The following is a 25,767-nucleotide window of genomic DNA, read 5'->3' on the forward strand; positions in this document are numbered from 1 at the left end:
GCAAAGAAAACACACTATATTATAAGAGAAAGAAATTCTGTACTGCAGTCTTCATTGTACCACTTAATCTGTATAAATAAATATATTAAATTTCAGAAATAAAGGGCAATTTATAATCTAATCCTGTGGATTTTAAACTTTTCATAAAAAATAAATGGAATCATTTTGTTTTCAAATGAAATGATTTCTCAATCTCTAATTCTAAAAAGGTAAAAACATAACTGCTCTGCTGAAGTGGAAGCCCTGTCTGTTTTAGCTCCCCTAACAAATATTTCTAAAACACACTAGAATCCTGAAGAATACAGACTATTTCAAGAATCTAATTCTGTGCCCTCAAAGAGCAGAAAATTGAAGCTAAGAAGTAATTAAATGACTTGCTAAAATAAATTTTTTTAAAAAGGTCTGAATCAGAAGCAGAACCCAAGATTTCACATTTCAAATACAGTTTTTGTGATTATCACCCACAACTACTCCTTGTAAACCTCAATTAATATATATATATATATATATATATAGTAGTGAAAAGTTTAGAGCTAAGTGGGGACCTTAGAGATGGTCTAGTCCATTGGTTTCTTAATTTTTTAAAGGTGGGGGAAGGATACAGCAGTGGAACCTTCTATATAAAAGATATACAATACACACTCCTCAGCTGAGGAAGAGGTGGGGTCATGTGTGGAAGCTAGAGCTTTGCCTATTCAGTGTCCACCACCCTGACCCTGCACCAGATGCTGAGGCACCGCACTGGAGCACAGTTTCATAATGATTGTCTTGGTCAAACTGATTTTATATATGAGAATATTCAGGTGCAGAAAGGTAAACCAACATACACAAGGCTCCAAAGGTGGAACAAGGCTCACGTGTTTAGCAAAGAACATTTGTAGAAAATAGAAGGATTCCCACCTTCAGTCAGGGATGGACGAATTGGTGGTGAAGCCAATGGGCCAAATGTCTCTAAATCAAATCATCCAGTTCGGGATTGAGCCCTCAGCAACCAATAGCATTTCTCCAGATGAATGATGTCTGATTCTTGCACTAACAATCAAATCAAACAAGATTATAAAATCTCACTCTTCTCTTCTGGACAATTAATTAGTTCATCCTGATAATGTAACTACTAAAGATACATTTTAATTTCCCAGTTAAACTGTTAAAAAAACTACCTAAAACAAAAACTCTGAAAGACAGATATATTGTATCTAAAGTGGCATGAAAATTAAATTCAAATTAACATAAAAGAGGCTTTAAAATGGGAAAAAAATTTGCAATTTCCCATTAAGCAGGCTGTTTAATTCCATCATGTAAAATAATAAACTAAGATATTTATTTTTTGCTTCCCACACTTTTATCTGTATTCACTTTGGTGATTTTAATCTCTATCTTGGATTTGAAAATTCTTGATCATAGTCTCTCCTGGCTACACTGGTAACACACTAATAGCAGAAACTATGTTTGATTTATCCTGTCACTATTGTAACCACTTACACATTTAATACTTATTAAATAAATGTACAAATGGGATAGACCTAAGCTTCTCCTTCTTGGCCCTAAAATTCTTACTACCCCTCCTATAAATGCAGAAGCCTCCTCTGTAGGACAGAGTGTAAATGTATCTCCTGAGAAGGATTCCCCAACAAGGGCTGTCTTTACAGCGTGCATTTAGATAAGATGTTTCTATGGGACATTTCAATAAAAGGATGAAGGACCTAAGCTTCCCAGTATGGTGGGAGTTGTGATGGGCATGGGAGGATGCTCACTTGGGAGGATGAGATGTTAAAGACACTAACAGTGAAAAGGACAGGGCAAGATGAAGGGCGATTGGGATACAGGACCACAGAGATGTGACATCTACTTCCCACGGTCATCTAAGTGATACCTACTTGAAAGAAACATTTCTACAGTTAAATTCTGTAATGGGGGGTTATTTAAATGAAGCACACATATTCTCAATGAGTAGATCACATAATTTTTAGAGATTCAGAGTGCATTAGCATTTTCAGAGTACTTTTTACATCAATAACTAGTATTTATAAATTCCTGTGTGCTAAATAAGTATGTGGAATTTTTTCCATTTTGCTTTTAGACTTACTACAGCTTAACCTATTCACTGCACTGATACAGAGTAATTTTTCTAATGAATAAAAATGATAATGTACAAACTTGTTAAAGATTCTTTAATTTCTCCATCACCAGATTTATGAACATTTAGGCCTATGTGTCAGGCCCCGTTTCTTACCAGCTTTTTCACCAACACCTTACATTTAGGTTATATTGCATTACCCAGAGGTCGGGAAATGTTCTTTCACACATCCACGTCTTTATTAGGTCCTGTGTCCTCTGAGGAGAAACCTTCTCCCCACTTTCACATCCTTCCATTTTACAGCCTAACCACTAATCCTTCTGTGAACACCTTCTAATGCTTTCCAACCTCACCAGCTACCCCAGGGTCTTAGTTTCTCTCTTCCACAACTGTCATCCACTGTATATAGTATCCAATATTCAAGTGAAGTATGAGTCCTCATTTACAGGTCTGTGGCCTCTCTAGATTACAAAGTATTTGGATTCAGTAACCTTGTCCTTTTATCACTGTTGCTGCTAGAATTCATTTCATAGGACCTGATACATAGTAACCACACAATAAATACTTGCTGAATGAAGGAATGAATGAATGAATGAATAGCCAAGGCAATCTTCACAGCCAAGGCTTCCCCATCCCAGCTCAGTATTGTTTCTGTTATATCAAAGAGACTCTGCCTCATGAAACAATAGACCCTGCATATTTTAACAAATGTATACAATTATTAGGAACTATTATTAGAACAGAGACTAGCACTACTGTTCTCATAGTTATGTCACATAAGTAGTGTATTAAAGCTCATTCTGATTTATTATTTATACAAATCAGCTATGTCTGTAACCAGTTTAAATATTAGTAATTTAGAAAACAAAAGTTATTGATTTATCTACTCATCAGAAAACATTATGACAGATCTATTTACATACCTCTTTTGTCAGTTTATATACCAACTGGAAAAGAAGGGGTGTACAGTCAACTCTGAGAGTATAATTGCCTGCAAAATAAATAAGAGAGTATTTTAATACCTCCAAATGGACTTCAAACCTGTATTTAATTCTAACTTTATTTTCTAATTATAAACAAGATATAACAGATTTCAATATGAAGGCATCATTCCTGGAGAATTAAAAATAGGGTGGACCCTACAGATTATCATATTCAGTGAAGTATGTCAGACAGAAAGGCAAATACCAAATTATATCACTTATATGTGGAATGTAAACAAACAAAAAAATGATACAAATGAACTTATTTACAAGCCAGAAATAGACTCACGATATAGAAAAGAAACTATGGTTACCCAAGGGGAAATGGGGAAGGGAAGAGATATGTTAGAGTTCAGGAATAAGATATACACTATTATATATGAAACAGATAAACAAGGACCTACTGTATAGCACAGGGAATTATATTCAGTATCTTATAATAACCTATGATGGAAAAGAATCTAAAAACAATGTATATGTATATGTATATGTATATGTATATGTATATGTATATGTATATGTATATGTATATGTATATGTATATGTATATGTATATGTATATAACTGAATAACTTTGCTGTACACCTGAAACTAATATTACACATCAAATGTACTTCAGTAAAAACAAATAAATAAAATTTTAGAATAGATAGGTAGGTAGATAAATAGACAGACAGACAGACAGTCTGGCTAAAACTAAAACACAAGGTGGAAATAACTCTTCAGGAGCCAGAGAGGCTGCAGCACACACTCGGGATAGGAGACTGCAGAGGCGGACTCTGCTGCTAAGGCCGCAGCTCCTGCAGTAACAGGGTCATTGCTCATTACGGCAGCAGTACCTAGGGGTCTTTGGCAAAGGAAGTGGTAAGGCCATAGTGTTCATGTTTTTATTCATTCATTCAATTCAATATCAAGACTTTAGACTAGAGCGTGTCAGTAACTAACATGTGTCCTGTGACACTTACCTAGAAATAACCATAATATGATGAAAGCCTACAGATGCACATGTCACATGTCAGGGTCAAAAGGAAGTCTGTAGTGGGTGATTATTTCAGAGTTGTTCCAATACATACAGGAACTATTTCTGTATGAAATATTTTAGCCCAACTTTTAAAAATAGCTCCACAGGAAGAATGTCAAAAGTACTAAAGTTTTAAGTAGTAATCCAAGATAGGCCAATGGTAAATATACTAAAGGAATTAGGATCAATACCTTAGTTATGAATCATATTGATTCATTTGAATCATAATAATGTTCTCTCTGGTAAAATGGAGAAATGGAGGTATTATTGAGGCATCTCATAGAAAGAGGATAATCCTAGTTTATGAGTTGGAGTTGATAGAATTAAATACTGGTATACTATTTAATGACAATCTGAAATAAAATTTACCTTCTGTGTATGAGTCTGCATTGATATATGCAACCTCTCTCTCCTGGAGTGTTTTCACATTCTCCTGTAGTTGAAGCAAAGCAGTCACTTAACTCACAGCATTTACAATTGTGGATATACAAGCAAAACAAACAAATTAATTCAGTAAAAGAGTGGTTTGCAGATACCATTATAAATCAAATGCCTATGCCTTTGACCATCATTTTAAGAAAATGCTATTAACTGCTTGATAATATTAAAGCAATTAAAACAAGAAAGAAAAATATTAGTGATGCTGTAGCCACTTTTCATAGCAACAGCAGGGAGACCCAGAGGAAAACTGCCCCTGATCCCCTGCACCATAATATGAAGGGGGAAGGCTCGGAGATGCTCAGCCTCACCCTGGATCTACTGGAAGAGAACTGCTCAAAGTAAGGCTTGGAAATCTGTATTTTTAAAAGGTGTCCCTGGCAATCCTTAAAGACATTAAAGTAAGAGATCCCTTGACGTTGGGGATCCAAGTAACTTTACCATATTAAAAGTGAGGAAGTTGGAAATTTGATTTATCAAGAATTTTTTGAAAGAGAAGATATTGATGAAAAAGAAAAAGAAAGGAGGGGAGGATAGAGAAAAAACTAGAGGGAGAGAAGAGTGGCTATTAGGACAAAGACAAGACATTTCTCTCTCACACATACATGCACACACGCACACACATTCTAGAAAAATACAGCAGAAGAAGACTAATGCCGTCACACACATGGGAATATGCAGAGAGAACTCTTTTCTTCTCTCTATTTCTCTCTCTCTCTCTAGCTTGCTACCTTATAAGAGCAGTTACAGTAAAAACATTTAAAGCTGTGAGTAGTCATCCCACAAATGAGAATTCTCACCTCTGCACTTGGCCACACGGGATAGATGACAGCTGATTCTGCTGCAGAATTTCCATTATGACAGAGCTACAGTAGAAATAAAAGATTCCTTAACTATATGTAAAGATAAATGTGCTGCTGAACATGATCAAGAAGCTAGTAGAAAATGGGAAACAATATTCAAATTGTCTTTTAACTCACATGAAGTTAAATTAAAGAAAGGCATATTATCTTGTATCTTGGATTTATTTTATCTGTATTTTAAGCTGCTTAAATTATAGAAAGACACATGTATTTCTATATACATGTATTCACAAGAAATTACATATTTCTAAAAGTAAATGACCTTAATGAATAAGATCTGATTCATCTAAATACGTGTATTATGAAATGCATGTTCATAACACCAACATAATAATAAGACTTTGCAATATAAATGGAATCAAATGTGATACAAGTAACTGTGATTTTATTCCCATACTTATTTGATTCATATTATTATTTTAAAGTATGCGGAAATGAGTCAGAAGGAAAGCATTTTAAAAACCAGACACAATGATAAGAAAGATATGACATTCTTCAAATCAATTCTATAAAATTGGGACTCATAAATGATGAACAAAACAGAGGATAGTCACAGGAAAGTGCTTTTTGGTGCACCTGCTTTAAAAAAAACACACAAGCCGACCATGAACATGTAAGAACTTAGAGTTACTGGACAGAGAGCCTAAGGGAAGAAGATGAAAGAAGGGGGCCTATGAAAGACACTTTAAAATAAAGCATTAAGAGCCAGTGACAAATGAAAATTAATCATAATTGAATTAAAAATAAATCCTTGAAATTTTAGAGTAATTCAATTAACAAAATCATTGTATTATACTTCCCAACCAGGCACTTTTGTAAATGGTAAAATATACCTATGGTTACAATTTAGTACGGAATCCATAAAGGAGAGACTATAATCAGAGTATAGTCATCTTAAAAGAGCATGTTGTTTTCCTAGATAGAAGAAATCCAAGGAAACTGTAAAAACTTGAAAATTAATGCCAAGGATCTATATCAGATTTTCAATAAGCTAATTCACTTGTCAGAAGCAGCTTCCTAGGTTTGACTATTTTCTGAGCTTACAGATTTTACTTACTTATCACAAAAAAATACAAATAGAAACTAAAATATTTTAAAAATAATGAAAAACTTGGTTTGTACTTAGTAATTAAGAGGTTGTTCTGTTTTACCAAACTGATGTAAAAGCAAAAGCAAACTCTATTTCTTAAATTTTCTTGAGTATTTATCCAAATTAAAACAATATCAGGTAATGGAACACATCTGTGATTACCCTGAGATACATGTTGACCAAGAAGATACGTTTTCTGTCTTAGTTACCTCAGCCCACTTGTGGAACCCAGAAGTCCAAATTTTTCTGCATCCCAGCTGGCAAAAATGGTAGTTCTTCTCGGTCTCCAGCCTGTAATCATTGTTAACATACATGGTTAGGTACACCTGCCTAAAAACAAAGGAAAATTCACTCAAGTCACTTTCTGTCATCACTTGCCAAGGAAACATTTTTTACCTCTACTAATCAGTTTTCCAAAATTCTGGACAACTTCTTATAAATCAGCAGTTCCACTGGTTAGGTCAGTACCTCCAAATACCCAGAAGTCCTGATGATCTCCCAGAATAACACACCTGTTTGGAAAGGAAGGCATTCAAAAGAATGACAACTTAGAATGTATTATAAAGAGCAGTAATTTATGTTTTTAAATTAAACTTCTTCCTGCTTGAGTTTCCTCCATAGAAAACCATCAAGGTAGTGTCTCCTTTTAGAATTTACCTTTTTTCCCCACATTTAATTATATCACATCAACCAGGAAAAAAATATTAAGAGTTGATTAAAATTTATCTTCTCTTACTCCTGTAATCTTTGTAAAAACAAAATGTTTTAAGACATTTTAAAAAATTCACCAACTCACCAAATTTCACAGATCCTCAGGTAGTTCTGATTACATCGTAAATGCTTGTGATTTTCTTGATGTTATGAACATGCATTTTAACCTTCCTAGAATTTCACAAAGGGAACAAATTACTTCACATAGAGCATTATGTCTAACAGGTTCCTTCCAATGTTTTATTCTAAGTCTCAGAAGTACAGAAAACTGTTTAATAGGATGATAAATTCCCATATGCCCACCATCTAAATTCAATCATTGTTAATACTGTTGAACTATTTGCAAGCGAGTTGCGCAAATCATGACAGTTCTCTCCTATGTAATTAAGAATGCACCTTACGGTGAGATTAAAAAAAAAATCAGTATTTTATATTTTTCCTCCCTCATAGCTCTATTGTTGGTATTTATTTAAACTTCAAAATCATTATTCAACATGAAAAAGAAACTTGTTCTTAGCAATTTAAAAAAAAAATTGTGTATTTGTCCATTTAGAGCTCAAATCAATTAAAGGATATAAGCCCCAGGTGCTTTTATTGATATTTTGACCAGGGAAAATTTCTGTTTCTGACTTTTCTCTTAAACTGTTACTGAAGCTAAATGCTCTGTTTTCCTTGTGTCTGTATGTGTCTGTTTATAAATCACATTTGTCATTGTGTACCTCTAGCAGGTATTAATACATGAGATAATAAAGTCTATGTTAAAGGAACTCAGTTCTAATTGAGTTAAATAAACACTTTTTAAAAAATTCTTATAAAATATAACTGAACTTCTAATATCTTAAGAGTTTTGAAATTTTAAAACAAGCTTCTTACAGAACTTATAAAATACTTGCAGAATCCAAATTCACATTGCTAAAGCAAATCATTAACCAACAAGGCTCATTTAACCATTTTAGTTTAATAAAAACAGCTATCTCCTCTCTGATTCATCAGTGTGAAGTTTCCCTTTCCCTCTACATTTCAAGCCAGTCAAACTAAAGTTCTGATCATGCCATGCTGTTTCCCAACCCTGCACAAGCTGTCCTCTGCAGCTGGCGTTTACTGCCTGTCTTGATTCCTTGGAAATCTTACTGTTTGTGTAAAATTAAGCTCAATGAGCACCTGTTCCGTGGTCATGCCTCCTTAACACCAGTGCTGTCCGGGGCTAGTAACAGTAACGACTATGACGGTAAGCGCACGGGGCCATGTAGCAGTTAAGCGTTCACCACTGTGACCATGTAACCCACCCCCACAGAAGTGACCGGTGAACTTCTCTCCTTTCCCCCTTCTCTCCTACTCCTTCCCTTAAATTAACCTAGGGTTTTGCATGCATAGCGTTTTGACAGTTATCTGAAACACTGTTTTAAACCCTCAGTTGAAAAGGGAAGATAAAATGTTACACCTGGCCCGGACGAGGATAGGGGTGGGAGTGGCCCAGAGGAAGCTGAACAGGACCCGCGGCCTCGGATCACAACACAGCCCCGTTCCTTCCCGAGGTTCGCAGCCGGGAAAGCAGAGGCCTGGGGACCGGACCGCCTCGGGGCCTTTGGGGGAGGCCGAGGGAGGGACGGATACCCGCGCAGGGCTGGGGAGGGGCCCGCAGGGACTCACCGTCTGTGCAGCGGCTCCTGGCCCACGGCTGGGTGGGCGTCGGTGGCGGTTGAGGCTGCGGTGCCGGCTGAGGGGGCCGAGGCGGCGGCAGTACCGGCTGAGGGGGCCGAGGCGGCGGCGGTACCGGCTGAGGGCGCTGGGCGGGCGGCGGCGGCGGCGGCGGTTGAGGCTGCGTTGCCAGCTGAGGGGGCTGAGGCGGCGGCGGCGGGCGCGGAAAGGACTTGAGGGACTCGAAGGCCTTCGCCAGCTTTTCCAGGGTCGCCATGGCGGCCTCCCGCCCCGCGGGGTCAGCCCCCGGTGTCGCCGTGCCGACCGGCGGCTCTGGTCAGCAGCGGTGGCAGTGAACGGGGCTCGGGACCGCCAGCAGGTGCGGACCCCAAGCGCGCGGCCATCTTGGAGCCGTCCCGATAGCCCCCGCGGCCCTGCGTCTTGCCACGCTCCGCCGGTGGGGCGGGGCCTGGCCGCAGGATTGACAGCCGGAGGCAGCGGCCTCCGCCAATGGCTGCCGCGCCCGCCCCTTGGGCTCAAAGAGCCGCCACAGCTGCTGGAACCACTGCGTTCTTCCCGGCGAGGGGTGAGAGGTACTGCACGGAGATCGGGAGGGCGGTTCGGGGGCGGGGTTGCGTGGCACGGCGAGGAGGGTGGGGAGGGCGGGGTGACTTGTGATTGAGGGTCTCTCTTGGCGACGGGCGTCCCCGGACGACGCCTAGCAGGTGGCAGTGAGGCGGGGCAGTGGGCTGGGAGCCCGAGACCCCCACGGGGTGCTTGCCCACCCCGCGGCGCGGGCGGAGGGCCGGCTCGCAGGACAGCCTGCTGTAATAAGCTGACTGTTATATATTTGGCCTTACCCTTGTTAGTTGCCTCAAATCACTCCTTGTTCACCTTCATGATCATTACCATAGATACACTTCTTACAATCCTCGTACTTACTATGTTCCCTCATGCTACAGGGCCATACACATGCTATTCTCACTCTTAGAAATAATCTTTTGCACATCAATCCCCTACTCCCCTCAAGAGATTTGCCTATCTAATTCCAATCACTCTCAGTGCTCAGCTAATTTGTGAATTCATAAAGCCCATTACATTAACATAATTTCTTAACACCATGTAATTCTCCTTTATCACATTATTAAAGTATACTTTATAATAACATAAAAACTCTTCCATGCATGAAGGTAGATATTAAACAATTAAGTTCACAGTATAAAGTTGTAAGTACATATACTGTATATTTTGAAAAATGTTAAGGAATAACATACTATAGTTAAATTCATTCATAATTTTTCATAGAAATATGGAAATATTTATTCCAAGTAGGATCATCATTATATGTGTGTGTGTATATATGTATATATCTCTCATCCTTCATTCACATTAAAAGTTCTGATAAATTATTGCCAACAATTAACTTTTATACCCAAAATTACCAATAAAGGAATAGGAAAGAAGGGAGAAAAGAAAGAAGGAAGGAAAGAAGGAAATTGAGGGGTTTTAGAACTCTTGAGGTTGAGACATATTAAAGACTCAGATTTGTACACTTATATATGATAATTACTTTCCTGAAATGATATAAAAACACAAAGAAAACTGAAAGCTAAATATAAAGTTATTTACAACCCAAATTTGAGGTTAATTTATATCTTCAATTGATTTGCATTTTTAAAAATTTAATATTACACTGTTCCATTGCTATAATATAATCAAATTCATAAACAGAAAACTATATATGATATATACATCCTCTCACCATTTATAACATTTCTGAAACTATTTTTGAAGTAGAATATTTTATATTTAAAGTTTTTATCATTGGAAAGGCTTTGAATGTTTTAGCACTATTAGATTTAATTTACTTGATCATAATATTTTTTCCAATACATGAGAAATAATATCTTACATGGTTTTGATCATTCTTTAAGTAGTTTGTTAATATTGTGTAATAAGTGAATTCATGGAATGTTATTATAGACTTAGACATTTTTTATTTGAAGATGTCATCTTTTGTAGTATAATAATAAGGCCATTATTGTAGGAATGTGAAGGAGTCAGACATTGCTTTTAGTAAAAACATCACTCTAAAGGGCATATTGGCAATAGCAGCATGTGGTTAAGATCATGTCAATTTTTTGTAAATCTTTAACAAATTCTGAAATCACTCTGGTTGCTTACAAATTTATAAAACACAATTACTTGCAGGAAGAACAAGGCTATAGTCACTGCATGACAAAGGAATGCTGCTTAATAAATAAGTGAGGAGAAGAATTAAGTTTAATCCAAGGAAAGCAGCATTCTTAAAATATTTTGGATTGATTCGAGGAACAGGGATTTTATGATTATTTATTTAGCAGAGTTTATATAGACATTTATGTGTGTGTGTGTATCCTTCATGTCTGTATCAATTCAAATAAGATTTTGCCACAAAAATAAATTTTAGAGCCAAAAATACCAATCAAAAAGAAAGAAGAGGGAAGGAAATCAGGAAGGCAACTTAACATCAAAAAATTTCGTCATTATTTAGAGTAAAGATCTATATCAACTAAACATTTGTATTGTGATCTCCACATTCCACTAAAACTTATGCCATTTACCTATAAATATAAGCTTTTATTTGCTTCTAAAATAAATAATACATAAATTTAATGAAACTGCAGCTCAAAAGAAGGAAATAGCATTAGAAATTCAGTCATCTAGTGCAGTAGCTAAAGCATGGGTATGACCAGACTCTTAGCAATCAGAGAACAACCAAGAAAATGTGCCAAAGTGTTGGATACCCAGATTTGTTCCCAGGGCAGGGAAATAGGCATATCAAGAAAAGTAAAAGAATATACCATATTTAGAGCTTAATTATAATGCAAAATAGATATATACCTATATCTATTTCAAAATGTTAAATTTAAAAGTGGACCAGAAAAAAATATAAACAAAATTACTTCTATAGAGAAAACAAAGAATAGCCTTGTCTTCTTCTATTAAAGACTGACTAGCCACAAAATATTATGGAAATAGCTATAAAGCTTTGAGGAAAAATATTATAATTCTATAATTGTGTTACCACTAAGGTTGTTATGTTTGTAGTTAAGCCAAAGTAATACCAAGACATTCAAAGAATCAGAAGGAATGGTAACTATATATTTATCCTAAAAAGTAATAATAAGTACTAAGAAAAGGATACATTTTTTAAAATGTAAGAAGTAAGATATGATTATATAAATGCTATGTTAAAGGGTATTGAATCTACAAGTAGACAAAATAAGGATCATGTCTATTTTGAAAATATTTCAAAATAAATGCCAATAAATAAAAATAATTCTTAAAATGATATTTCAATCTAACTTGTTTGACTTTGTAAATGCATGTTACTTTATATCAATTTGCATTATTTTTATATGGTTAATAACACAGATACAATTAAAAGAAAGTGTATAAAAAGTTGAGATAGCAAAAATAACTTTCTTTTCTAATATTTACAAATAAAAGATTTAACAGTGAATTTTTATCAATCATAAGTCTTTATATTTTCAGTAAAATATAAAATTATAATGGAGAAAAATGTAAGCAAAACTAACATAACTTTGTAAATCAACTAAGACTTAAATTTAAAAAAATGCAAACTAGGTTTTTTTTAAAAAAAATTCATTTATTTCAGTTAAAAAATAGTCACTGTTTTATTTCAAGACGTTGCAGAGATGATGTACTAATATGCTGGTGCTTTAATACCTCAAAGTTCAGAAATCACTGCAGGGAGAGGCTGACGTGTCTACAGTCAGGAGGAAAAAGCCAAATCCTTCCCCTGTGTCCCCGCACCCTGCCAGTGTCCCCTTGGCCCAGGGGTGAGGAGAGGCAGGAAGCCTGCAGAGCATGCTCTGTGCTCGCAGCCCCTTCAGCCAGTCTTGGAACACTGCCCCCTCCTGGGTGTGAGGTGTTTCAGTGCCACTTGCTGTGTGGTCCTGCCTGGCTCCTCTCTGAGGTCACGTCCTCAGAGGTCAGTGCAGGCCGAGGTCAGGGTCTGTGCCTGTGGGTCTGCTTCCTGGCCTCCCCTGTGCATCTGAAACAAGTTTCACACTACGTGCAGGCCCACAGAGAAAGTTGTTGTTCAGATTTTTCTGTTTCTTAGTGCAGTTTTTTCCCCCCTATTTATAAAAATTACATTTACTGTACAAAATTTAGGTAAAATGGAGAAATGTAAAGAAGAAAATAGACTGACCCACAAACCTGCCCAGAGGACTGTGCCACACTTTTTCGGTATAGTCTACTGAGCTCTTTTTCTTAGACACACGATACACGTTTTAAGCACAGTTGGGATACCCTCCATCTGATTTCGTGTTCTAATTGTACAATGTGCTCCTGAAGTTGTATTTTGCATATTGATTTATCCCTGATGTATCTTTATGGTTAAATACTCTGTGGAAAGATATTTAGTAACTACCTGACAGCCCATCATGTGGGTGTAGCACAACTCACTTACTTGTTTTCCTACCATTGGCTGTGGGTTATTTTAATATATTTAATCTGTGATGAAGCTGATACTCAACATGGGTTGAATTAATTTTAGAAAATGTTGTATGTAATGTACTGAGTATAGAAATTGTGAATAGTTTCTGTTTGCGAGAGCTACTGTTCTTATGATTTTAAGTTTCTGATTTTAATAATGTGTACATATCTTTTATCTTGATCTTAAATATTCTACAATTGGCTTGGTCTCCTGAGAAAGGCTACACACTCTCTCACTTCTAGAAGTTGTGCACCTCAGAAGACATAAGAGGAATTCAGTCACCTTTTCTTGCAAATTCACTGGTAACTGTCTGTGATTGTACTCGGTGGAACTGATACATCCATCAGATGGATGAGGATTCGCTCCAACCTTCTGTCTCCATGAGTGTGTGACAAGCAGCCAGTGCCATCAGGGTGCTCAGAAAGCCTCCTCTACCTGGTGCAGGTGGGGATTGTCCACTCTGCCCGGCTGCTCCCACCAGCATGAGCTGGACCTTCCCAGCCTGTGGCCTGCATGTTGAGTGGCACCCCAGGGGGCTGGTGAGGCCCTGGGGCCACACAGCAGCTCCTGGCCCTCTCCTGCTGGTGACGGCTGACAACCAGGTCACTGGCCCGGGAGGGCAGCTGGGTGAGCAGATCCAAACTCCCCTCAGCATGGATCTCACATAGCATAGGGTTGAGGGGAACCTGCCAGACTGTTCCTTCCTACCAAGTGCAGCCCTTACTAGAGTGAGCAGGTCAATTACTGAGTCCTTAATGCATGCCTAAACCATGCTGTGTGCTTGACCTGCTGCCTGTCACTGGGTCTCTTCTGTGCACCCACTCGCCGCATATGATAGGTGAAGGTGCCAAGGCTGAAACATATGTGTTAACAGGTGTGGTCATGGTTACTCTGCCCACAGATGTAGAACCAGGATCTGAGTCCAGGTTGTCACACCCTAAGTAACGCATGCTAACCAGGTTGTTGACTTTTAAATGCAAGCCAATTTGTAGTTGGTTTAAAAATTAATAGTTAAACAGCAAAAAAAAAAGTGACAATGAATATATATATGTTCATGTATAACTGAAAAATTGTGCTCTACACTGGAATTTGACACAACATTGTAAAATGCCTATAACTCAATAAAAATGTTAAAAAATTAATAGTTAAAACTTCTTCCTTTTTGTTAGAGGAACAATAGTGACCCATTGTTTGGACAGACAACAGCATTTTGGAAATTAAATGCCTTCTGCGGTTTTCTCTTCACATTCCTAATGGAAAGGCCACTTTGCTTACAGAGCATCTGGAATTGCATGCATGGTCATTTTATTCCCCCTCCCCCAGTCCTGAGCTTTGCACAGAGTGGAGATTCAGTAAATGCTTGCATTGCCAAGGCAGGTGGGGGCAGGAGTCTAACTTAGAGTCCAGGGAGGGCTTCCCTCCAGGAATTACTCACATGTTGTTTTGCCTCTCTGTCTCCCCAGGTGGAAGATTAGGTAATTGGAAGCTGCATCAAACACATCCCTATTGCAGGTAGAGATATTATGTATTTCATTCAACAGCTGCCAAGGGAGAGGGAGGTGGGAATCCCTCCTGAGCAACCACTGGAGACTGCAAAGGCCATTAAGGTAAAAACAGATGGGAAATTGGCCAGTTTGGGGGTGAGAGAGAAACGGTGTTTGCACACTTCCCCTTGTGGCTGCCACCCCTGCTCCCACCGTGCCTGTCCTCCCCTCCCCATGAATGTGGGTCTCCATCTGTTTACCAGTTGAATTAAGGGGCTGAAAGCTTAGCCTCTTCTCTGAACAGGGATGCTTGTGGAGGTTCCAGCTGTAAGTGAGAGCAGCTTGATAACTGGTATTGAGCATCCTGTGTAGTATGATGTCATTTAATTGGAGCCTGATTAGACAGAACCTTCAATTAGCCAATGTGTCTTTCACCTCTCCCTCCAGGCTTCATTTCCCGAGTAAGGAGCAGACAGCAGCAGCAGTGACTGTGAGGAGTCCTGTGCAGTCAGCCAGAATTCAAACTCATTTCCAGCTCTTGCTGTGTGTGGTTCTGTACCCTGAGAATTACCATTCAGAGTGATGCTGTTCTAGCGTGAATCATTGAACAGAGTCCTCCTGTGTTTTCTAGACTCCGTTACCATGCTGGAGGAGTTACAGGAAGCTCTAAAATTAAATCAGTAAGATTCGGAGGAAAATGTCTCATTGGCCTTTATTTAAAATGCCCACTTGACTAATCCATCAGTTTTGTCTTTGTGTCAGTCTGTAGGTAGCAGTTGACAGACCCCTTTCAAAGCAATTTTCTCTTCAGGTTGCAAAATCAGGACAAATTACTGTTTTGTTCTTGTTTTGTTTTAGTCAAAATGAAGAGATTCTTATTAATACAAGGATAATTATTATATAAAGAGCAAAGATTTTGTTTTTGGAGAAAAATTTAAGCATGGAAGTGACATGTGACCTTGAACACATAGTTTCTGAGCTGCAGGGGAGTTTAAGGGAGGTTAGCCTCCCCCCTTCCCTCCCACTTTTGCACCCAGTAACAAGCTGGTTGAAGGAAAGCTAGTGCCTGGGGGGAGTCCCACATTTTGCATGACACTCTTGGTGGATGGAGAGGTATTTTTAGGACAGGGTGCACAGGTGCGAGTCAGGGCTCCTGTGAGTAGGGTGGATGGGTGCTCTGGTGTGCCCAGGACTAGAGTTTCCAGGGCTGGGGCACCTCAAAACTTGGGTGTGTGGTCCTGGGCAGCCCATGGGAGTCAATACTTTCCCCCTGGGGGAAGGTTTACAGAAGTAGCATAAGACATTCTTTTTATGTTAAAATATTTCCTAGAACTTCCCCTAGTCCTTTCCTTGTGTTTCTTCAAGGAAATAAATTTGGATATTTGACCGAAGTTCCCTCGCCACCCCACTCCTGTTACCAATATGTCACAAAGCCTCTGGCTCCGGACCGTCGGGGTGGCCATGCAGGTGAGCAGGGCCCTGAGTATGCTGACTGTGACAGAGGCTGCTCTCCTAGTCCTCGTGGTGGATTTTACCTTCCTCACTGGCTCTCTGGGGTCCATCTCTGACCCTGAACCAGGTTTGGCCCATTTGGTCGGTGACAATGTATCACTCAGCCATGAAGGTCAGGAAGTGGAAGAGCTCCTTGTGTTCCCTGCAGGTCAGCCGCCCCAACCCTGCTGTCAGTTAGTTCTTGCCCCACTTCTCTCTGTGGGAGTGGGTCAGAGTTGCCCTGTGTCTTGTTGCCCCTGTGGGCAGGAGTGGGCCTGAGGTTGTGTGGATCCTGTTGGTGGGGGCAGTGGTGGTCCAGGTCTTGGGGCTTACACACTGCACACCATCAACTCTGTGGAGGCACTTCCTGCCTTCTGTTAAGCCTCTGAGATGCTGCAAGACTTTGACCTGGTGTCTTACGACAACTTACTGTTTCTGCCCTCAGCCTGGTAGATTTGAGGTTGTATGGAGTGACCCACTCACTCAGTTATCAGTGAGCACAGGGGTGTGTAGCAAGTCTGGCCCATCAGTCTTACAGTTGTGCAGAGTATACCAAGGGTGGTATTAGGTTTCGTTTCAGGGATTCTAAGAAATTTTGAACTTAGTATTGTGAAAATGCCTTCAGAGGTCCTCCTGAGCACCAGCTTTGGGCCTGACAAAGTGCAGGCATTGAACAAAGCCCACTTGGCCCACAGGAAGCTGACTTTCAGAATCTGGTACCCAGGGGCCAACCGCTGTTCTTGTGAGGTTAGCTCTAAGGTTGATCTGGATGATCAACCCAGAGACCCCCAGTCAGGCATCACCAGCTGAGGAAACACTTTGCACAGCACAGGCTGGGGCTGGCACTGAGCGGGTTCTCATGCCCCAATGTGTGGCAGCTCCATTCAGTCAAAGTCGGGCTTTCCTTTGGTTCATGGTCCCAGCACCTTACAAAGTGCTGTGCCATTTACTTATTTATCACCGTCACTGGTTACTCTGACTCTCAGCCAGTGTATGGGCCAGTGGGCAGGGGTCTGTGTGTGTTTTATTCACTTGTGCATCCCACGTGCCTAGGCACTCACTAACTCTATGTCATGGAGCCACTGAGTGTGCTGTGTCAGACCACAGAGCAGGTTAACCACCTGCCAATCGGATGTGGTGACCACAGGGCCAGATCTGCTGCCTTCAGATCTGGGTTGGGCTGCGATGCGGGTCTGCTTGTCCCAGTGGGTGGCAGCGAGTGCCTGGGCAGGTGCCACGTGGGGGCATACAAGGAGTAAGAAGAGAGGAGATGGAGACTAGGGACTTGATAGGCACCGTCAGACATCATCTCAGATAGTAGGCAGCAACATGTGACACAGTGACGCTGGGACTAACATCAGAGCTGGAAAGAAAGCAGAGTACATTGCCAGAGCATAGCTGTTAGACATCACTGAGCCCAGTAAGTGTCCCTTGGAGCTGTGGCCGTGGGCAGGACTGATGTCGGGGGTTTGTGGTGCTGGAGTTATTGGGTGTTTGCCGGAGGGCAGACAGGGTGGCGGCTAATGCCTGGTGATATCTCTGTGTGTCTGTGTGTGTGTCTGCAGGAGAAGTACTGTCACATTTGCCCCAATATAGTCAAGGAGTTTGCCAAGTATGTCATGGATCCACGGAAGTGGATCAAACAGCACACAGGGAACAATGCCATCAGCCAGAAGAAGTTCATTATCGATGTTGGCTAGGAAAGGTTCCCAGGCCCTGAAATTTTCTTTCACGCAGAGATAAGACATTTGCTTTCTGATTGTGCAGAGAATGACGTGTGTGGAGCAATGCTGCCACCTCGTGTGTGCAAGGGTGGCTCTCCGTGGGGCTCCCGAGTGAGGTGGCCACCTTTTAGGGAGGACCTTGGGAGTGTAGGCTGCAGCTTCAGTGGCTGCTCTGGCTCCTGCGTGGTCCACGCCGTTGACTGGGTGTTTCATCGTGCTCCACTTTGGGTCTGGCTATCTGTTAAACAGTTAATGGTTGGTTAAACCAAGAGTGGTTAGGAAGCAGCTTTAAGAACAATAGAAGATAATGGATTTGAAATTCATCTCCTACTGATATGAAAACTAGTTAATCTCGAGGCTTGATTGGAATTTGCCTCTGTATAAGAGTACGATATCGTACATATAACCTTCCCATCACACATGACGATCCGTCCTCAGTCCAACTTTTAACCCAGTACAGCTGGTCCTGCTGTGTTCCCTGCTGCAAGTTAAAGCTTCTGTTTGAGGACAGCCTTGGGAAGAAGAATTAGAGATATCATCAGTTTAATGAGTAGTCACAAAGAATGATTACTGCTTTTGCAAAAACAGTAACTAAGAGGCAATATTTTAAGGTTTAAGTAAATTGGATTTTACTTCTATTTTGGTATAATTTTCTGCCTCATTCAGTTTACATTTAATAGGTAAATACAAACCACTGCCTGTTCTTCGATGTGTATGACTGTTCAGGGAAATGGCACACAATGCATGTCTGACTGTACCTGATATCACGGCACTCATTCGCTCTTGATAGTCTTCAGTTAAAATAGACATAAACCAACAATGTCCAGTGAACAGCTGCATGGCGCCTTCTTCTTCCCTCGAGCAACACTTTCCATGATTTTTAAAGCATATTTCAGAATTTTGTAACTGAATTACTTATACTTTAGCTTATTTCACTTATGGAATTGAATGTAAGATTTTTTACTCAATAACATGATTGTTACCATATTGATTGTTTCACTTAGAAGCCACCACCATTCCCCCTTCCCAGTCTTCTAGCTCAGGTTTACAGTATGAGTCACTGACTAGGTTTTTTCTTATATCCTGGCTAACTTTTTCATGACATTAGTGTCTATACATCACATGTTCAATATCTACTCACAATATTTTTCACTACATGTCACATACACTGAGCACTTGCTTTTTACAATCTCATATAAAGTGTGAGTCACTGTGTATTCTAACACAGGGCTGGTCTGTCTTTGTTACTGTTTGATTTTTTCCCTCTCTAAACCCACACATTTCATCTCTTGAGGGGACATGTCACCATCACTCCATGCACAGAGTCACTTGGATTAATTTGACACATTCATTCCAATGTGACAGTTTTAAAGGCATAGTGAATTCTGTATTTGTTAAAGTTACTTTTTTAAAAAAGTTGCTGAGAGAAATGTGTAACGTTTCTTTTATATCTGTATAAAATTCTGTTTGCCAACCCAGATTTTATGGAATCCATCTCAGATGTTGTTGACAAAGTAATACAGAACTGTCCCATCGCTGTCCAACATCTCCTGTGTAAGGTATAAGCTGCTTGGGTAACATGCTTGGATTTCATTCTGGAATTAAAGGCCCAGCATTCTGAGAATAATAGACTCTTACCGTCACTCTGCAGACAGTCCTATTTGACTTCTGTTTTATAGGATTTGTTAAGGGCCAGATTCCTGATAAAATATTTTTCTTGGAGTGAGGATGACTAAAATGCTTGGCAATATGACTCAGTTAACCACAAGTATTTGATTTAAATATTTTAGTATCTCTTATTCTTATCTGCCCAGCTGTATTTTTAAATTGGACAATTTTAACCCTCCATGTTGACTGAAAGATCAAGGGGGTCCTTCCCCTCTTGCTTTCTGTGAGATCGCTGGTCTTGCTTCATGAGTATTTAGATTAGTGCCAGATGTGTTGTTGTCAGAGAGAAGGAGGAATCTGAAATGAAAAATCGGAAAATGCTCATGTAATGTTTCTCCAAAATTCTTTGAGTGCAGAGAATTTTGAAACTTGAAAGGAGAAACAGGCAGTTCATGTAACTGTAGGATGAAGGAAGTGTTGCTGAAAGCCAGAGGGGAGGGGCAGAAAGTGGCAGTCAGCTGGCCCTGCTTCCCTGCCTGCTCACCTCTGTCTGCACATCCTGCTCTTCCCCCAAGACAATGTCTCCCCTTCATAGATGCAGGGGCCTGAACCTTAGGGAGGAGAGGACCAGGCTCAGTAGGTAGGGCTTAATACAGTTTAATTCATCTGGACAGTAGAATACTATTCAGCCTTTAAAAAGAATGAGGTAAAGCAATGTAAATTCAAATGAAAGGATGTCTACAGTATATATTGTCAAATGAAAAAGCAAGTTGTAAAATTTACACATAGTATTATTTCATTTTACTTAAAATATACTTTATGTATATATATATAAGAAAAGGTTTTGAATGATATGTGTTAAACTCCTTAAAGGAAATAAAATATATCTTGGCAAGAGACGGATAACTCTTACTTTCTACTCTTTGTGTTTTAAAATTATTTGAAATTTTATGGTTAATAAATGTTATTTTATTATTGGAAAACATTTTCTATATACACAAATTTGATGGGTAAAAGCAAATTATAATTTGGTTTTCATTGGTATATAACCTTAATTAAACACATCTCACCTCCAGTAAATGTGCAAGGAAGGGAAAGCAAAGGCAGATGAAAGTATTAAGTTTAGTGCAGTATGTCTCTTGTTTTCCCTACTTCTTAAATCTCACATAACATTAGCTGTGTCTTCCTGTTCATGAAAGCAAGGAACAAGTGCACACTATTTAGTCCTCATTTCATCATGGTGGAGATGAAACTTCTGCCAGCAGTAAGGATTGCTCATGCTGGGGTTGAGTTTTCTCATTTGATCATTTAGTTTGTTTTCAGTAGATTTACGGGATTCTTGAAGTAGAGCTGGCCTTCTAGCCTGAGTACCTTATTTAACAGATGATGACACTGAGCCCTACAGATAGGAAAAGGAGGCAAAACTGGAGGGACCTGGGTCATATGGGGCAAACTGGTCTTTGACGTTTTTCTAACTGAGGTAGGGTTGATGTACAATATTATATGTTTCAGGTTGCAGTTTTTAAAGGTTATACTCCATTTATAGTTATTATAAGATATCAGCTATATTCCCTGTGCAGTACAACATATCCTTGTAGCTTATTTATTTTATACGTAGTAGTTTGTACCTCTTAATCCCCTACCCCAGTCTTGCCCTCCCCTCTTCCCTGTCTCCATGGATGCCCATTTGTTTGTTCTCAGTACCTGTGAGTCTGTTTTTGTTGTTGTTGTTGTTGTTGTTGTTACGTTCACTAGTTTTCTTTTTCAGAGTTCATATATAAGTGATATTCTACAGTATTTGTTTCTTCTGTCTGACTTATTTCACTCAGCATAATACTCCCCAAGTCCATCTATATTGCTGCAGATGGCAACAATCATTCTTTTTTATGGCTCAGTAATATTCCATTTTATATATACCACAACTTCTTTATCCAGTCATCTGTTGACGGACACTTAGTTTGCTTCCATATCTTGGCAATTGTAAATAAGGTTACCATGAACATTGGGGTGCATATATCTTTTTAGGTTAATATTTTCATTTTCTTTGGATGAATACCAGGAAGCGGAATTGCTAGATCATATATTAGTTCTATTTTTAGTTTTTTGAGAAGCCACCGTCCTGCTTTCCATAGTGGTTGTAATAGTTTGCATTTCTATTGTTCCTACTGTTCCTAGTTTGGGTATATAAACTATACTGACTAAACCCAGAGTGAACTAGTTGCTCACAGTGTCTCTCAATGTGACTACACTTTGAATCAAGTGGGAAGCTTTTCAAATCTGGTTGCCTGGGCCAATTGTATCAGAATCTCTGGGTGGGGGTGTGTGATGTTGGGGGACTCAGCTCCTGGGGAGACTGATGCCTATGGAAAGCCAGGGCTGAAAACTGGTTTCAAGCACCACATGCTGCCTGCAATAGCTTGACGTCCTGGATAAATCACAGGCCTCCAGGACTCAGCTCTCACACACTAGTCTCTGTATAAACTATACACCAACAGTATATATGGGTTCTCTTTTCTCCACATTGTTGTTACATGTTTGTGTTTTTGTGGTCTTTTTGATGATAGCCATCCTGATGGACACGAGGTAATATCTCACTGTGGTTTTAATTTGCATTTCTCTGATGATTAACAATGTTGAATGTCTTTTCACTGCCTGTTTTCTCAGCTCAGTGGCAGGAACTATAGGTCGATTTTCTTTTGATGAAGCAAGTAGGAGGAGGCTTGCTTTAGGTCCTGCTGACAACACCTGAGATCTTCTTGGTCACTGAGTGAACACCTAACTCAGGCTCATTGACAAGAAAAAGGTGGTGGAGAATATAAAATGTGGCTTTGAAAATTCATACATTTTAGAAAACCAAAACTTTTTTTAAGAAGTAGTCATAATCTAACTTTTATTTCAGTCTGTTCTGTAGATAAGGGTGTTCACATGCTTCTTTTTTTAATTTATTTTTTGTTCAGTTTCCAAGTGTGATGGAGGTTGGGTCTGGGAATGGTTCTTCTTTTTCATTTTATTATATCTCTCAATTTTTATGGGTTAAAGATTGTCAGTTATCTATTGTAGACTTGAAGGGCTTTTTGTAAGTGGAAGATTTCCTATGTTGGCTGTGCACATTTCCATGATATTGCTGTGAGATCTGTTTTTGGTATGGTGTGATGCCATGCCATTCTTTTGTGTGCATTGCCTGTTATTTCTATGATTGCCGATGTGGTTTTTGTTGTGGTAAACACAATCTACTTTTGTTGTTTCGCAGAGCCTCATTTTGGTTAGGTGTTTATCACAGATTGGAGAGTGGCTAGGGCTCCTCCTTGTATTGGAATTGAGACTTCCACACCATTTCTGGGGTGCAGGCTGTGGTATGTGGTGTTGGAATGTCTCCAATACACACTCATGACAGTTCTTTGTCCTTTCAATTGCCATGGGAATGTCCAAATTCTACACAGAGACACCAGTGGAAACAAATCCAAAGATCTCATGCATTAGGGCTTGCTGCAATGATCTTTCAGTCCACCAGCTGGGTCCTCAGTGCAGTACCAGGTCAGTGCCATCCCTATTGTCACATTTGCATGTGGTAGACAAGGCTGATGGAAAGGCTTCAACTTCCCCTTCTGTGCACCCAGATCTCTGCTCTTGGCTCTCTCTTCCTTGTGGCATGGGACCACCAAGACAACCACAGAGCGTATCCACACTGTCTGCCTTGGACCCAATAAAAATCACAGTTTTGCCTATGAAATGTGCAGATTCTTTGGCCATGGATTCTGATTTCAACTCCAACTTCCCCTGGGTCCCTCAAACCAAAATTATGATGGTTCTGATAGAGCCCTGCTTTTCCTCTATTGCAAAAATGCCAAATTGGGCCCTGTATCTTCACAGATAGTGAATATGTCCATGAGATACCTAGATAATCCACACTATGTGCATCAGCAATGTTGCTTTTTGAATTCAGGTCCCAGGCAGTTCTGTTCTGTAGACACTACCAATCACAGAAAACAACACACTCCAACCCCATGAGACTCAGTCTGTGCCATCAGCCTCAGCCCTCTCCCTCAGCTTCAGCAGACATTCCTAGCTCAGCATCAGCAGCTCAAGTCAAGGTCTGGGGATTGATTGCAGGGATATTTTGTGCTGGTTTCTTTCAGTTCTGTCAGCCAAGCATCTGCTGTGCACTCCTCTCACCATCATTGGATCTCCTTTAATCCCAACTGATCTCTCTGTGTGTGTCCCAGTAAAAGTGTTTTCCCCTTTTTGGCTCCCTCACCAAAAGTCAGGTCCTGCACTGATTTCCTTTTCTACTTTTCTTTTTCCTCTTTCCCAATTTTGTGAGGACCCTTTCTGTCTCTTGAAGTAAGAGATGTTCAACCAACGTCCAGCAGGTGTCCTGAGCAAAGGGGTGGGTAAATGGAGGTTTATCTTGCTGTGTACATGGATGATAGTGAGTTAAGAATGCACTTGTAAGGTAATCAATAAAAGATATCAAACATAAGATTGTTATATGGGAATTAAATTTTATAGGAGGAGAGGAATGAAATGAGTTCCACAAGGGAAACAACTATGTAAAATTCCTGGATTTTCTAGAAGAGTTTGTTTATTATGTGTTTTTTATATGGATGACACGGTAGATACAAAATCACTTTGGTATTTAATTTAGCTCCCATTGTGTACATTAAAAAGAGTGGTTTTTGTAAATCAGTATTTATAATATCAGAAGCACAATCTTTTATAATGATTTAAAGTCAAGATAAAAATTTTAGTTATTTTTAAATGGATGAGGAAAGGACACAGTGTTTCAAATTCCTTTTAGAGGGTAATGGTTGAAAAAACATTCAGGCACTTTGTTCTAAAGTGCCTGGAAGCCAAGAACCTTTGCTGACCATTTAACGTTTTGACCGAATAAAATGATAAAGCCAGAGTCATTTCAGAAATGTCCAAAAGCTATTTCAAGAATCCCCTGCAAATGGCCAAATCCAGAACTCTGAACACAGTAAATGTTCAGTTAACACTAGCTCTTTGACAAAATATTTTGGCCATTCAACTGATATCTATTAACAGCATAAATACAATATCCCTTCTTCCTACCTCTAACCTTCAAGGAGATCTTTCAATTTTTCAAATATCAGTCAAAAGTATGCTATTGAACAAAGCCCTCTACTAGATAATAAGTACACTGAATTTGGTTGTTTCATTCTTTTCCGGATATTGTTTACATGCCAAGTATAATGCCTGGCCCAGGAAGCTCAGGAGATGAATCAAATAACTTGACCATGAAGGAGCACTGAGGAGGAGGCAGAGATGATCTCTGGCATGGGTATTATAATACATGTAATACAAGGCTCAGAGGCAGTGTAGAGAAAGAAATGAGAAGCTCTTGGAAGTGGTGGGCAGAGGACAAGTGTCTGGAATGGTCTTTCAGAATAGATACATTTGAATTGACTCTTGAAAGATGGGCAGGTGTTTGACAAGGCAAGGTGGACACCACAAATAGTGGGGAGTGAAGCCATCTGGCAACCTAGTACCTTCCTCTCTGCACTGCAAACAGTTTGAGATGGCTAGTGCATGGCAAGTGACTGTGCACATTGTGTCCATGGTGTGTGCACTGATGATTTAGAAATGACAGAGGGGCAAGAGGTGAAGCTTGAGAGTTGCAGAAGCACACAGAGAAAGACTGTCTTACATGGCTTTCCAAGGCATTTGGACATGATCCTGTGGCAAAGCAAGTCATTACATGATTATTAAAACAAGCAGTATTGGTGTGGAATTTGCTTTCCACAACAATTATTTTCCTGCAGTGTGAATGACAAATTTGGGAGGTGGAAGAGGGGAAAGAACACAAACTGAACTACTGGTTGGAAGACAATTAGCAGTGGTCCTGGAAAGACTTAAGGCAATAAAAAGGCTGCGAAGGAAGGGCGCTGAAGGGAGGGACCTTAAGGATATGGCCTCTGGACAAACTGATTACTATTGTTTAAAGAGTAGTTTAGTGGGAAACAAAGCAAAGAGAAGCACAAAATGTGTTCTAAGTTTTTTGGGGTTATGTAGTTGGATCAATGGTATTGATATTTGCTATATATATATATATAATATATATATATATATGGAATCAAAAAATTAATCACAATTTTCTGGGAGAAAAAGTAT

The 25,767-nt window shown here is 39.5% G+C and overlaps 2 long non-coding RNA genes across 4 annotated transcripts in view; one reads left to right on the plus strand and one right to left on the minus strand.

Annotated features, from left to right (window-relative positions):
• The first annotated feature begins 9,300 nt into the window (after positions 1-9,300).
• Positions 9,301-15,954, plus strand: LOC141579449 (uncharacterized). Of its 3 annotated transcripts, XR_012510904.1 has the most exons (4): positions 9,301-9,407; positions 13,548-13,955; positions 14,792-14,935; positions 15,260-15,954. It is a non-coding gene; the product is annotated as an uncharacterized LOC141579449 (long non-coding RNA). The 3 variants fall into 3 exon arrangements; XR_012510901.1 differs by lacking the exon at positions 9,301-9,407 and having other exon boundaries at positions 9,432-13,955; positions 15,260-15,934; XR_012510905.1 differs by lacking the exon at positions 9,301-9,407 and having other exon boundaries at positions 9,433-13,772; positions 15,260-15,933.
• The window catches only part of LOC141579454 (uncharacterized), a 36,002-nt gene continuing 25,869 nt past the window's right edge, over positions 15,635-25,767 (minus strand). Inside the window, exon 2 of the long non-coding RNA XR_012510914.1 lies at positions 15,635-19,992. This is a non-coding gene — a long non-coding RNA (uncharacterized LOC141579454). The remainder of the gene's footprint in view (positions 19,993-25,767) is intronic.

This window comes from Camelus bactrianus, chromosome 2 (assembly GCF_048773025.1).
Source record: "Camelus bactrianus isolate YW-2024 breed Bactrian camel chromosome 2, ASM4877302v1, whole genome shotgun sequence".
NCBI lineage: Eukaryota > Metazoa > Chordata > Mammalia > Artiodactyla > Camelidae > Camelus > Camelus bactrianus.